Source organism: Oryctolagus cuniculus, chromosome 19 (assembly GCF_051225735.1).
Source record: "Oryctolagus cuniculus isolate XC-2025 breed Fujian yellow rabbit chromosome 19, ASM5122573v1, whole genome shotgun sequence".
Lineage (NCBI taxonomy): Eukaryota > Metazoa > Chordata > Mammalia > Lagomorpha > Leporidae > Oryctolagus > Oryctolagus cuniculus.
In genome coordinates this window covers 18,358,549-18,372,350 of record NC_142885.1, presented here as the reverse complement: position 1 = coordinate 18,372,350, position 13,802 = coordinate 18,358,549, and the positions used below count along the sequence as shown (strand labels likewise).

General features: G+C 40.1%; 1 long non-coding RNA gene across 1 annotated transcript in view; it reads left to right on the top strand.

Annotated features, from left to right (window-relative positions):
• The window catches only part of LOC149120369 (uncharacterized), a 50,017-nt gene extending 41,863 nt beyond the window's left edge, over nt 1-8,154 (top strand). Inside the window, exon 3 of the long non-coding RNA XR_016226390.1 lies at nt 7,482-8,154. This is a non-coding gene — a long non-coding RNA (uncharacterized LOC149120369). The remainder of the gene's footprint in view (nt 1-7,481) is intronic.
• Nucleotides 8,155-13,802: the final 5,648 nt, after the last annotated feature.

Here is a 13,802-nt window from a genome sequence, read left to right as displayed (position 1 = left end):
TCGGTCTATGTCTCAGTTTTTTTTTTTTTTTTAAGTATCAGTGTGATGTGATGTTAATACAGTTTTTTAGTATGCTTTGAAGTCAGGTATTGTGATGTCTCCAGCTTGATTTTTATTTCCTCAGGTTCACCTTAGCGTTTCTGGATCTTCTGTGGTTCTGTATGAATTTGAGGGTTGTTTTTTTAAATTCTGTAGAGAATGTCATTGGTATTCTGTAGATTTCTTTCCATGAGATAGACATTTTAATGATACAAATTCTTCCAATCCACAAAAAAAGGAATACCTTTCCAGTTTTGTGTCCTTGATGGTTTCTTTGGTCAGCGTTTGATGATTTTCATTATAGAGATCTTTCACTTATTTGATTAAATTTATTCCTCAATAGTCTAATTTTTGTGGTTATTGTAAATTGGATTTTTGTTGCTTTCTTTGTCAGTGAGGCCATCATTAATATGTAAAAAGCAGCTTTTTCAAATGTTTACTTGTACTTCTAAAGTTTTCTGAATTGGATTATCAGTTGAAGCAGCATTTTGCTGGAATGTTTGTGTTCTTCCAGGAGCAACATCATGTCATCTGCAAACATTAATTATTTTACTTGTTCTTTTCCAGTTTTAGTGCCTGTTATTTTGTTCTCCTCTGTAATTGCTCTTGTGAAAATGTATAGTACTGTATTCAGTTAGAGTGGTGAGAGTGGACGTCCTTGTGTTGTTACAGATTTTGACAAAATGCGTTCATCTTCTCCTCATTCAGTATAATATTGGCTGATTCTTTGTCAAATATCACATGTTTTTGAGGCATGTTCCTTCTATGCCTAATTTGTGGAGGTTTTTTTTTGTGCCATGAAACAATGCATCATATCAAATGCTTTCTCTGGATCTAATGAGAGTATGGTTTCTATTCTTTCATTATGTTGATTAATTTATGATATTTATTGTTTTGCAAATATGGAACCACCCTTGCATTTCTAGGATCAATTCCAATTGATAGTTATGTATCAGCTTTTTGATGTTTTCAATTGTTTATTTTGTACTCTGTTGAGAATCTTTTTATCTATGTTCTTCAAGGATATAGGCCTGTAGTATTCTTTCCATTTTGTGTCTTTGTTCGTTTTTGGCATCAAATGGATGTTGGCCTCCTAAAAAGTGTTTGACAGTGTTCCATCCTGTTCAGTGTTTTCAAATAGTCTGAAGATTGTTGGAGTTTGTCTTTAAATGTTTTGTAGAATTGGATAGTAAAGCCATCAAGTCATGGGCTTTTTATTGATGGAAGAATTTTGCTTACTGCTACAATGCCATTACTTTTTATGAGTCTGCTAGATTATCCGTATCTTCTGGATTAAATTTGGTAAGTTATTTGTATTGAAAAAACTTCTCCATTTTTCTGCTTTTTCCAGTTTATTAGCATATAGTATTGAATGGCAGTTTCTTTTGAAGCCTTGTATTTCAGTAGTGTTGATTATACTGTCTGATTTTTCATCTAATCTTACTTATTTGAGGTTTTGAAGTTTTTTTCTCTTTTTTTCTTTGTCAGTCTTGTTAGAGGCTTATTTAGTTTTTAAAAATTTTATGTGAGGTAAACAAATTTCATGTACTTGCCATATACATATTCAGGAACGTATTGATTCTTCACATCCAACGCTTCCTCTAACCCATGCTTCCATACTTCTTCCTCTTCCCTCTCCTGTTTCCACTGTTAATTTTTTTATCTTTTATTTAATGAATATAAATTTCCAAAGTATGACTCATGGGTTACAATGGCTTCCCCCCCCGTACCGTCCCTCCCACCCACAACCCTCCCCTTTCCCACTCCCTCTCCCCTTCCATTCACATCAAGATTCATTTTCGATTATCTTAATATACAGAAGATCAGCCCTAAAGGCACTCGGATCTGGCTGAAAAGCCCATGAGAGTATTTCAGGCATGGAAAGCCAAGACACTCTGGCAAAAAGATCTCTGTGAGTGAGATCCCAGTGGAAAGAACAGGTCTTCAAAGAGGGAGGTGCCTTTCTCTGAAGGGAGGAGAGAACCTCCACTTTGACTATGACTGTGTCTAAACAAGATAAGAGTCGGAGAACTCAAGGGGCTTCCATAGCCTTGGAAACTCATGACTGGAGAATAGGGAGATTACTGATGCCATAAACAGGAGTGTCAATTTGTAAAGTCAACAACAGGAGTCACTGTGCACTTACTCCTCATGTAGGATCTCTGTCCTTAATGTGCTGTACACTGAGGCTTAATGCTATAACGAGTACTCAAACAGTATATTTCACTTTGTGTTTCTATGGGGGTGCAAACGATTGAAATCTTTACTTAATGTACACTAAACTGATCTTCTGTAAAAAAAAAAAAAGAAAAAGAAATTATCAATTCCCAACTTGACTCTCACTGGGATTAAACATGACAATAGGTCTGATCTGATTTCATCATCATTTAAAAAAAATCATCTATTATTTTTCACTTTATGTTTCTGTGTGGGAGCAAACTGTTGAAATCCTTACTTAAGGTATACTAAGCTGATCCACTGTTAATTTTAATAGAAAAATATTTTCAGGTAACTTTATACTCAAAATAGTCACTATTCACTAAGTAAAAAGTTCAACAAATAGTATGAAGAAAATAAATTGTTTCTCAAAGTGAGACAAGGCTTGTAAAAAAAAGCATCATATCTCAAAATACTCATTTTATTCCTACACATTATTACCTGTTAAATACTCTATTAGTCACCGCAGATCAGGGACAACATGTGGTATTTGTCTTTTGGGGACTAGCTTATTTCACTAAGTATAATGTTTTCTAGTTATATCCATTTTGTTGCAAAAGACTTCATTGCATTTTTTCCTGCTGAATAGTATTCCATAGTGTGTATATACCATAGTTACTTTTTTTCAAGATTCATTTTTCTGAGAGGCAGAGTTGAGAGAGGGAGAGACAGAGAACGAGAGATCTTCCATCTGAGAATGAGAGGTCTTCCTTCTGGTTCACTCTCTAAATGGATGCAATGGCTAGAACTGGGCTGATGCAAAGCCAGGAGCCAGGAGCTTCTTTTGGGTCTCCCACGCAGGTGCAAGGGCCCAAGGACTTGGGCCATCTTCCACTGTTTTCCTAGGCCTTCATCAGGGAGGATCCAGGCTTCGAACAGGAACACCTATGGGATGCTGGTGCAGCAAGTAGGAGGCTTAACCCACTTTGTGCTGGCCTCCATAATTTCTTTATCTAATCATCATTTGATAGACATCTGGATTGATTCCATATCTTAGCTGTTGTGAATTGAGCAGCCATAAACGTGGGTACAGATAACTCTTTCATCTGCTGATTTCAATTTGTTTAGGTAAATTCCCATGAGTGGCATTGCTGGTTCATATGATTCATCTATTTTCAGCCTTTTGAGGTGTCTCCATACTGTCTTCCACAATGGCTTCACCAGATTACATTCCCAGTGGATTAGGGTACTGCATTATTATTATTATGTTATTTATATTAATAATATTAATATATTATTATAATTATATTAATAATTGACAGGAAGAGTTACAGACAGTGAGAGTGAGAGTCAGAGAGAAAAGTGTTCCATCCAATGGTTCACCCCCCAAATGGCCACAATTGCCAGAGCTGCACCGATCCAAATCCAGGAGCCAGGTGCCTCTTCCTGGTCTCCCAAACGGGTGCAGAGGCCCAAGCACTTGGGCCATCCTTCATTGCTTTTCCAGGCCACAGCAGAGAGCTGGACTGGAAGAGGGGAAGCTGGGTTTAGAACCAGGTGCCCATATGGGATGCCAGCACCGCAGGAGGAGGATTCACCTCGTGCACCACGGCACTGGCCACTTGTGTACTGTTTTGCCACATCCTTTCCAGCATTTGTTGTTTGTTGATTTCTGTATGCAAACCATTCTAACTGTGGTGAGGTGAAACTTCATTGTGGTTTCATTTTGCATTTCGCTAATGGCTAGTGATCCTGAGCATTTTTTCATGTGTCTGTTGGTCATTTGCATTTCCTTCCTTGAGGAATGTCTGTTCAAGTCTGTTGCCCATTCTTTTTTTTTTTTTGACAGGCAGAGTGGACAGTGAGAGAGAGAGACAGAGAGAAAGGTCTTCCTTTGCCGTTGGTTCACCCTCCAATGGCCGCCGCGGTCGGCGCGCTGTGGCCGGCGCACCGCGCTGATCCGATGGCAGGAGCCAGGAGCCAGGTGCTTTTCCTGGTCTCCCATGGGGTGCAGGGCCCAAGCACCTGGGCCATCCTCCACTGCACTCCCTGGCCACAGCAGAGGGCTGGCCTGGAAGAGGGGCAACCGGGACAGAATCCGGCGCCCCGACCGGGACTAGAACCCGGTGTGCCGGCGCCGCAAGGCGGAGGATTAGCCTAGTGAGCCGCGGTGCCGGCCTGTTGCCCATTCTTAACTGCATTGTTTGTTTTGTTGTTGTTGAGTTTCTTGAGCACTTTATACATTCTGGATATTAACAATTTATCAGGTCATAGTTTGCATATATTTTCTCTCATTCTGTCAGTTGCCCTTCACTTTGCTGAGTTTTCATTTACAGTGCAAAAGCTGCTCAGCTTGATGTAATCCCATTTGTGTGTTTTTGCTTTTATTGCCTGTACGTCTGTGTTCCAAGAAGTCTGCATCTGGCAATGTCTTGCATCATTTCCACAATGTTCTCTAAGAATTTGATGGTATTAGGTTGTACATTTAGGTCTTTGATCCTTTTTTGAGTTTGTTTTTTTGTAAGAATGAGGTAGGTTTTTATTTTCATACTTCTGCATGGGAGATCCACCTTTTATGCACCATTTTTTGAAGAGACTGACCTTGTCACATGGTTGGATTTTAGATCCTTTGTCAAAGATAAATTATTTGTAGATGTGTGGATTGAGTTTTTGGAGTTTCTATTGTGCTCCATTGGTCCACATGTCTATTCTTTGCCAGTATCAGGCTGTTTTGTTTGTAACTGTCCTGAAGTATGTCTTGAATTCTGGTATTGTGATGCTTCTGGCTTTGTTGTTCACATATAAGATTCCATTAGCTATTCTGGGTCTCTTGTGTTTCCATTTGAATTTTAGCATCTTTTTCCCCTAGATCTGAAAAGAATGTAATTGGCATTTTAATTGGGATCACATGAATTTGTAAATTGCTTTTGGTACTATGGACATTTTGATTATATTGATTATTTTAGTCCTTAAATATTAAAGCTTTTTCCATTTTCTGTGTCTTCTGTTTCTTTCACTAATGTTTGCTAATTTTCATAGTAGATACTTTGGCATCCTTGATTAATTTTATCCCATGGTGTTTAATTTTTTTGTAGCAATTGTGAATGGGATTGATCTTAGAAGTTCTTTCCCAGCCATGGCATTTTATACATAGACTATTGATTTTTGTGTTAATTTTGTATCCTGGCACTCCCCCAGACTCTTTTTATGAATTCCAGTAATCTCTTAGTGGAGACTTATTTCCCCTATATATAGAATCCTGTCACCCGCAAGTAGGGGTAATTTGACTCCCTCCTTCCCAGTTTGTATCCTTGGATTTCTTTTTCTTGCCTAATAGGTCTGGCTAAAACTTCCAGGTCTATATTGAATAGCAAGGGCACAAGTTGTCATCCTTGTCTGATTCCAGCTCTTCAGGGAATGCTTCCAACATTTCCCCATTCATAAGATGCTGTCTATAGGTTTGTCATAAATTGCCTTGATTATGTTGAGCAATGTTCTTACTACACTCAGTTTCCTTAAGGTTTTCACTATGAAAGGATGTTGTATTTTGTCAAATGCTTTCTCTGCATCTATTGAAATAAGCCTATGGTTTATTTGAAAGTTTTATTTATTTATTTGTGAGGCAGAATTATAGACGGAGTAGGAGAGACAGACTTTTTAATTGGTTGGCATACAGTCCTTTGTATTAGCTCCTGATGGGTAAGTCTTTTAATCATCTGTGGTATCTGTTGTTACCTTTCATTTTTCATCTCTGATTTTACTGATTGGGGTCTTTTTTTTTAAGGATAGTTGGACCAAGAGTGTATAAATTTTTTAAGCAAGTTCTTCATTTCACTGATATTTATATTCTTTTTTGCTTTCAATTTTGTTTATTTCTCCTCTATTTTATATATCTCTTTCCTCTTGATAATTTTGCATTTGATTTCATTTTTTTTCAAGGGTGCTACATTGGTGGCTCACTTATTTGATTCTTTTCCAATTTCTTGGTATAGGCACCAATTTCTCTAAACTTTCCAGTATCTGATAAGTTTTGATATGTTATACTGTCATCTGTATTCGTTTTCATCTTTTTTTAATTTTTTCTGACTCACAGTTCATTCAGGAGCATGTTCAGTCTCCATGTGGTTGTATATGTTCTTGAGGTTCTTGGTGTGGTCATTCGCCCCTTCATTCCATGTAGTTGTGGAAGATGCATGGTATGATTTTGATATTTGTTGAATTAGCTGAGACTTATGGCCTACCTTATTGTGTATCCTGGAGGGTGGCTCAAGGCCTTAGTTCCTGTCAACCATGTGGGAGATGTGGATGAAGATCCTACTTCTCAGCTTTAGTCCCATCTTGAGGGCATTTGGGGAGTGACTCAGTAGATGAGAGCTATCTCTAGCTCTCTCTCTCATAATGAATCATTAAAAATTTTACCTCCCTTTTTTACCTGGAAACTTGATTTAAAGTATTCAAACTTGATGTATTTCATATATACAAATTTAGAAACATTAATTATTCCCACTCTACCCTCGCTCACTCCTACTGACCAACCCGAACATGCTCCCATTCCTCTTCATTTTTTTAAAGATTTATTTATTTATTTGAAAGTCAGAGTTACACAGAGAGAGGAAAGGCATAGAGAGGTCTTCCATCCGATGGTTCACTCCTCAATTGGCCACAATGGTCAGAGCTGTGCTGATCTGAAGCCAGGAGCCAGGAGCTTCTTCTGCGTCTCCCAATGGGTCAGGGGCCCAAGGACCTGGGCCATCCTCCACTGCTTTCCCAGGCCATAGCAGAGAGCTGGATCGCAAGTGCAGAAGCCAGTCTCAAACTGGCGCCCATATTTAATGCTGGTGCTCCAGGCCAGGGTGTTAACCTGCTTGGCCACAGCACCGGCCCTATTTCCCATCCCTCTTCATCCTCTATCCACGATTCCCATTCTTGTTTTATACAAAAATCTATTTTCAATTATTTTATACTCATAATATAAAGCCTGCACTATGTAAAGAATTCAACAGTTTGAAAGAATTAAAAAAAAATCTGTTCCTGAAGAGGCAAGACATGGTTTGTTTAAAATCATTCTATCTGCAAGACAAGAGTTGTCTAAATCATTGTACGTCAAAGTATCAATATCACTAATATAGCTCACCTTTTAGGTACTCTGTTACCACAGATCAGGGAGAATATACAGTGTTTGTCTTTTTTTGGAAAGGGTTATTTTAAAGTGTAAGGTTTTACAGTTGCATCCATTTTTTTTCTTTTTGCAAATGACAGGTTTTTCTTTTTTTTTTTTTTACCAGAAAACGTTTCTTACCTGGAGCACATCGGAAATCAACACAGTCTTAGCCCGGAGCCAAGACTGCTGTCACCCACGTTTTTGACGCTGCCTGGCAGCTTCTGGTGCTGCTGTGCTTACTGGGAGGAAGAGGCGGGTCCTAGATGGCTGGCGCTTGCGCAGTCGGCCTGGTGGAGAGCAAGACGGTATTATCTGCTGGTGGCGGCATGTTGTTGGCTGCCGGAATTCTCGGCTGATGGCAGCGTTTTCGGCAGCTGTACTGGCCCAGAGAGTGCGGGAGTGAAGGTGAGTTTTTCTTATGAAACAATGAGAGGCCTGGGACCTCGTCGCGGGGCGGCGGGGTCGTGGCTCCTCGGAGCAGTGTAGACACTCATGTCCGCAGGCTGACGGCCGTGGGGGCAGGCGGCGGCTCAGCTGTGGGAAGCGGAGAAGCGGGTGGCTGGGCTTGCGCTGGAGGACAGGACTGCGGGTTACAAGGTATGTTTATTTGTAACCTCTAACTTATTTATTTAGTCAGTTCTAGCAGTGTTTTTGGTGGGTGTTTTAGTTTTCATTGATTTTTATGAGTCTTTTTAGGTTGTCTATATCTTCTGGATTTAATCTTAGTAGGTCACGTGTATTTGTTATCCAGGGATTCCTCTGTTTCTTCTAGTTTTCCAGTTTATTAGCATATAGTACTGAATAGCAATTTCTCTGAAACCTTGTGTTTCAGTGATGTAGATTATAATCTCTGCTTTTTTTCTGTAATTTTATTTACTGGAGTTTTTATCATTTTTGTTAGTCTGGTTAGAAGATTATCTGCTTTTTAAAATTTTATATCAGGTATGTAAATTTCATGTATTTCTTATATACAGATTCAAACATACTGATACTACTTCCCATGCTAGCATCTCTCAAGCCTGCACTCCCAGCCTTCTTCTTCCTCCTTCTCTTGTTCCCACTCTTAATTCTTCATCAGTTAAAGGTAGGGTGGGCAAGTTCCACGTGAGCTGCGTAGTGATCTTTTTTCAAAAAAATATATATTCTTAAGTGGCAGAGATCCAGAGATAGGGAAACACAGAGATAGAGGTCTTCCATCTGCTGGTTTGCTCCCGAAATGGCCACAGGGCCCATTGCTGGGCTGATCCAAAGCTAGGAGTCAGGAGTTTCTTCCAGGTCTCCCATATGGAGACTGCATTCAGTAAGAGTGTTAAAAGGGACATCTTTGTGTTGTTATATGTTTGACAAAATGATTTCACATTCTCCCCATCCAGCATGACATTGGCTGTTGGTTTGTCATACATAGCCTTTATGATATTGATATGTATTCCTTCTGTGTATATTTTGTGTAGTTTTTAATCATTTTTTATTCTACTGATATCTGTATCTAATTAGATGATGTGGTTTTCAAAAGATTTATTTCATTTGTTTGCAAGATTTATACAGAGAGATATAGGTAGAGCAAGAGCAAAAGAGAAGGAGGGAGGGAGAGAGGTCTTCTGTTTGCTAGTTCATTCCCCAAAAGACCTTGATGGCCAAACTGAGCCATCAGGATCCAGAACCTTCTTCCAAGTCTCCCATGTGGCTGCATGGCCCCAACTAATTGGGACATCCTCCGACATTTTCCCAGGCATGTTAGGAGGGAGCAGGATTGAAAGTGGAGCAGCCTGGATGCTAAATGGCACCCATATGAGATGCCGGCATTATGTGTTTTGGTTTTAACCCTCTGTAACACAGCGCCAGCCCAGACAATGTGGTTTTATTCTTCCATTTTTTGATAAAATTCATCATGTGTATTAATTTGCAAATGTGGAACATCATGGCATTTCTGATATAAATTCCAATTGAAGGTTTTATGTGAGCTTCAGCATGTGGTTTTGGTTTTGTTAGGCTAGAATTTTGTTAAGAATCTTTGCATCTTTTTCATTATGCATATAGGCCTTCAGTTTTCTTTGTATTTCATGTTTTGTTATCTTTTGTGGTTAAAGTAATGCCGGCCTCTCAAAAAGTGTTTGTTAGAGTTGAATCCTACTCCTTCCAGTTTATGATTTTGAAATAGTTGGAAAAGTATTGGAGTTGCTTTTTAAATCTTCAAGCTCCTTGGATACCTTTATTCAAAGTTATTTAAATTTTAGTAGCTATTGTGAATGGAATGGATCTTCGAAGTGGTTTCTCAGCCCTGATATTGTGTGTATACAAATTCTATTGATTTTTGTGTGTTGATTTTCTATCCTGCCACTTTTCCAAACTCTGTTATGAGTTCTAATGGTCTCGTGGTGGAGTTTCTTGGTTCCCCCATTTATAAAATCTTGTCCTTTTGAAGGAGGGATAGTTTGACTTCCTCCTTCCCAATTTGTATCCATTTGATTTCTTTTTCTTGCCTAATGGCTCTAAAACTTCCAGATCTATATTGAATAGCAATAATGAGAGTGCATCCTTGTCTGATTCCAGATCGTAGTTGGGAATGCTTCCAACTTGTCCCCATTCATAAGATGCTATCAGTCGGTTTGACATAAATTGCCTTGATTGTGTAGAGGAATGTACTTTCTGTTGTCAGATTCCCTGAGGTTTTCTTTCTGAAAGGTTTTTGCATATTTTCCAGCTGTTTTCATCTATTGAAATAATTATGTTTTTTAAATATTTATTTAATTGAAAGGCAGATTTATGGAGTGAGGGAGATTTTTCCAAGAATTTCCAATTCATTGGCAAACAGTACATTGTAGGAATTCCAGATAGTTGTTTTTATTATTGGGTTTCTATTATTACAGTTTGTTTTTCATTTCTGATTTTACTGATTGGGGTCTTATTCCTGTTTTGTTGTTGTTGTTGTTTTGGAGATTTTCAGCAATTTTCTAAAAAATATTTTTTAACCAGATTTTCATATCAGTGATCTTTTTATTTTTTTTGGACAGGCAGATTTAGACAGAGAGAGAGACAGAAAGGTCTTCCTTTTCATTGCTTCATTCTCTAAATGGCCGCTCAGGCTGGTGCACTGCGCCAATCTGAAGCCAGGAGCCAGGTGCTTCCTCCAGATCACCCACGCGGATGTAGGGCCCAAGCACTTGGGCCATCCTACACTGCACTCCCGGGCCACAGGAAAGAGCTGGACAGGAAGAGGTGCAACCGGGACAGAATCTGGCACCCCGACCAGAACTAGAATCCGGTGTGGCAGCGCCGCAAGTGGAGGATTAGCCTATTGAGACACGGCGCTGGCCTCAATGATCTTTTATAATGTTTTTCTTCAGCTTTGTTCATTTCTTCTCAAATTTCCATGATTTCTGTCATCCTACTAATTTGGAGTTTGATACGTTGTTTTTCTAGATTTTGTGATGCATTGAAAAGCTCATTTATTTGATTCCTTTCCAATATCTTGTTGTAGGCACAAGTTGTTATAAAGTTTCCTGTTAACATTGCATTTGCTGTGTCCCATACGTTTTGCTATGTTGTACTGTTATCTTTAATCATTTCCAGAAATTTCTGGATTTTCATTTTGATTTCTCCTAAGACCAACCATTCATTCAGGAGCATGTTGCTCGGACTCCACATGTTTGCATATGTTCTGGAGATTCCTAAGTTGTTGATTTCCTGTTTCCTTTCATTTTGATCATAGAAGATGCATGAACTGATTTCAGTTATTGAGTTTTCTAGGCTTGCTTTATATCCTATCATATGTTGTGTCCTAGACAAAGTTCCAGGGACTGATGAGAAGAATATGTATTCTGCAAGTTGTGGGATGAAATGTTCTGAGTTAGGATTTCAAACAAGGCAGCCTGTTCTCAGGGACAAAGCGATGAGCGACTGTGTCACCTACAATTTTGACATAGGGGAGGGGCTAGGAAACGACCAAGAGAAGACAGTTCAGGTGTTCTTGTAAGATACTGTTTTTTAGTTAAGAGATCCAAATTCCATGCATTTCATAAATGCAATTTAGGTACACAGTGATAGTCCCTACCCTACCTCCCTGTCAGGGGCATAACACATTGTGCACTTGTTTGTCTGACTCCGGGCAGCAACCCTGGCACTGACCAGGCCAAGGATGCTGGGCAGGTATCTGCCGTTCAGTAGCCCTGACCATGGGCAGTTTGGCAGAGCTGTGCGCCATGTGGGAGAGGCTGGGTGTTAGCCCGGGAGGTGTAGAGAGCTCCACACTGCCCTGAGCTTCTGGTGGGCTGGATTGGGAGCAACGATGCCCTTGGAGTGCTCCTGATGATGGTGAGCACAGGAAAGGCATGTCAGGCTGGGGCTCAGGCTGTGGCCCCTGTTTCTTCAAGGCAGTGCGGCCTGTTCTACTGACGCTGTGTTTCTGGGAGGAAGGGATGGGTGTTAGTTGGGTGGTACTTGCGCAGTAGGCCTAGGGGAGAAGTAGGCTATATCCGAGGCAGTGTCGTCGTTGGCTGGCATTGGCAGTAGCGGTTCAGTAGGCTTGTAGAGTGCAGGATGGACTTGTTGTGTTTAAGTTTTTGGACAGAGAGATGCCCAGGGCCTGCCTCAAAGGATGGGGGATCCCGGTTCTTCCCAGCAGTGTTTTCCCTGCAAATCCACTGGTTCAGAGGCAGCGGGGGTTGGGCAGGGGCTCAGGTGTGAAGAAGCCATGATGCGGCTGTCTGCCTCACCTCCCCCCCAAGAAGGACTCGGATGTGAAACTAATGCAGAGTGGACACTTAACCTCAGCTGCCAGGCAATCTTGTTCTTCTGGAGACTCTCCACTTCCTGTCATCAGTTCATGGACATCAGGTTTGATTCTGTATCTCAGCTATTGTGAACTGAGCTGCAGTAAACCTGGAGGTACAGATAACCCTTTAAAGTCTGCTGATTTCATTTCCTAGGGGTAAATCACCAGGAGAAGGATTGCTGAGTCATATGGAAGATTTATTTTCAGCTTTCTGAGGTATCTCCATACTGTCTTAGGCAGTGGCTTCCCCAGGTTACATTTCTACCAACAGTGTATTAGGGTAGCATAGTGCCAGATCCTCAGCAGCATTTATCATTTGTTGATTTTAGTATGAGAGCCATTCTGACTGTGGTGTGGTGAAACCTGATGGCTAGCGATCCTGAGCCGTTTTTCATGTGTCTGTTGGCCATATGAAGTTCCTCTCTTGAAACATGCCTGTTCAAGTCCTTTGCCTATTTTTAAATGGAATTTTTGTTTTGTTGTTGTTGAGTTCCTTGAACTCTTTGTAGATTGTGGCTATTAATCTTTTATAAGTTTTATAGTTGGCAGATTATTTTCTCTTATTCAAAGCCTCTTGACTTTGCTCTTTTTAGATTCTGGATATTAATCTTTATTTTTTGACAGGCAGAGTTAGACAGTGAGAGAGAGGGAAAGAGAGAGAAAGGTCTTCCTTTTTCCATTGGTTCATCCCCAATTGGCTGCTGCGGCTAGCACACCACGCTGCTCCAAAGCCAGGAGCCAGGTGCTTCTCCTGGTCTCCCATTTGGGTGCAGGGCTCAAGGACTTGGGCCATCCTCCATTGCACTCCTGGCCACAGCAGAGGGCTGAACTGGAAGAGGAGCAAGAGGGACAGAATCTGGCGCCCTGACCGGGACTAGAACCCAGAGTGCTAGCGCTGCAGGTGGAGGATTAGCCTATTGAGCGGCAGCACTGGCCTGGATATTAATCTTTTATCAGTTTCATAGTTAGCAAATAGTTTCTCCCATCCTTTTGGTTGCCTCTTTACTTTTCTGAGTGTTCCTTTTGTAGTGCAGAAGCTTCTCAGCTTGATGGAATCTCATTTGTTTGTTTCAGCTTTTATTGTGCTACTGGCATTTTTTCCCAGAAATCTTTCTTTAAGCCAATGTTTTCCAGTATTCCCCAATGTTCTCTAATAATATGATGATATTGAGGTTTAGATTTTGTTCCTTGACGTGTTTTAGTTGCTTTTTGTATAAGGTGGAAAGTATGGGTCTTCTTTCATACTTCTACATGTAGAGGTCCAGTTTTCTCAGGACCTTTTTATAAAGAAACGGTCCTTTGAACCTGGGATTGATCTTTAGCTCCTTCTTGAAAGATAGATTAGTTGTAGATGTGTGCGTTATTTCAGGTGTTTCTTTTCTGTTCCATTGTTGTCATTTTTTTTTTTTTTTTTGCCTATAGCATGCTGTTTTGATTGTAACTGTCCTGTGCTGTGTCTTGCAATCTGTTATTGTGATGCTTCAAGTTTTGTCAATGTTGTTTAAGGTTGCCTTCTCTATTCAGATGTTCTGTGTTTTCATATGAATTTTAGCATTGTTTTCTCTCCATCTGGGCAAAATGCTATTTGACCTTTGCTTGGGATCCCATTGTGTCTGTAAATTGCTTATGGTAGAATGGATATTTGCATTATGTTGATTTTGCCAATGAGTCAAC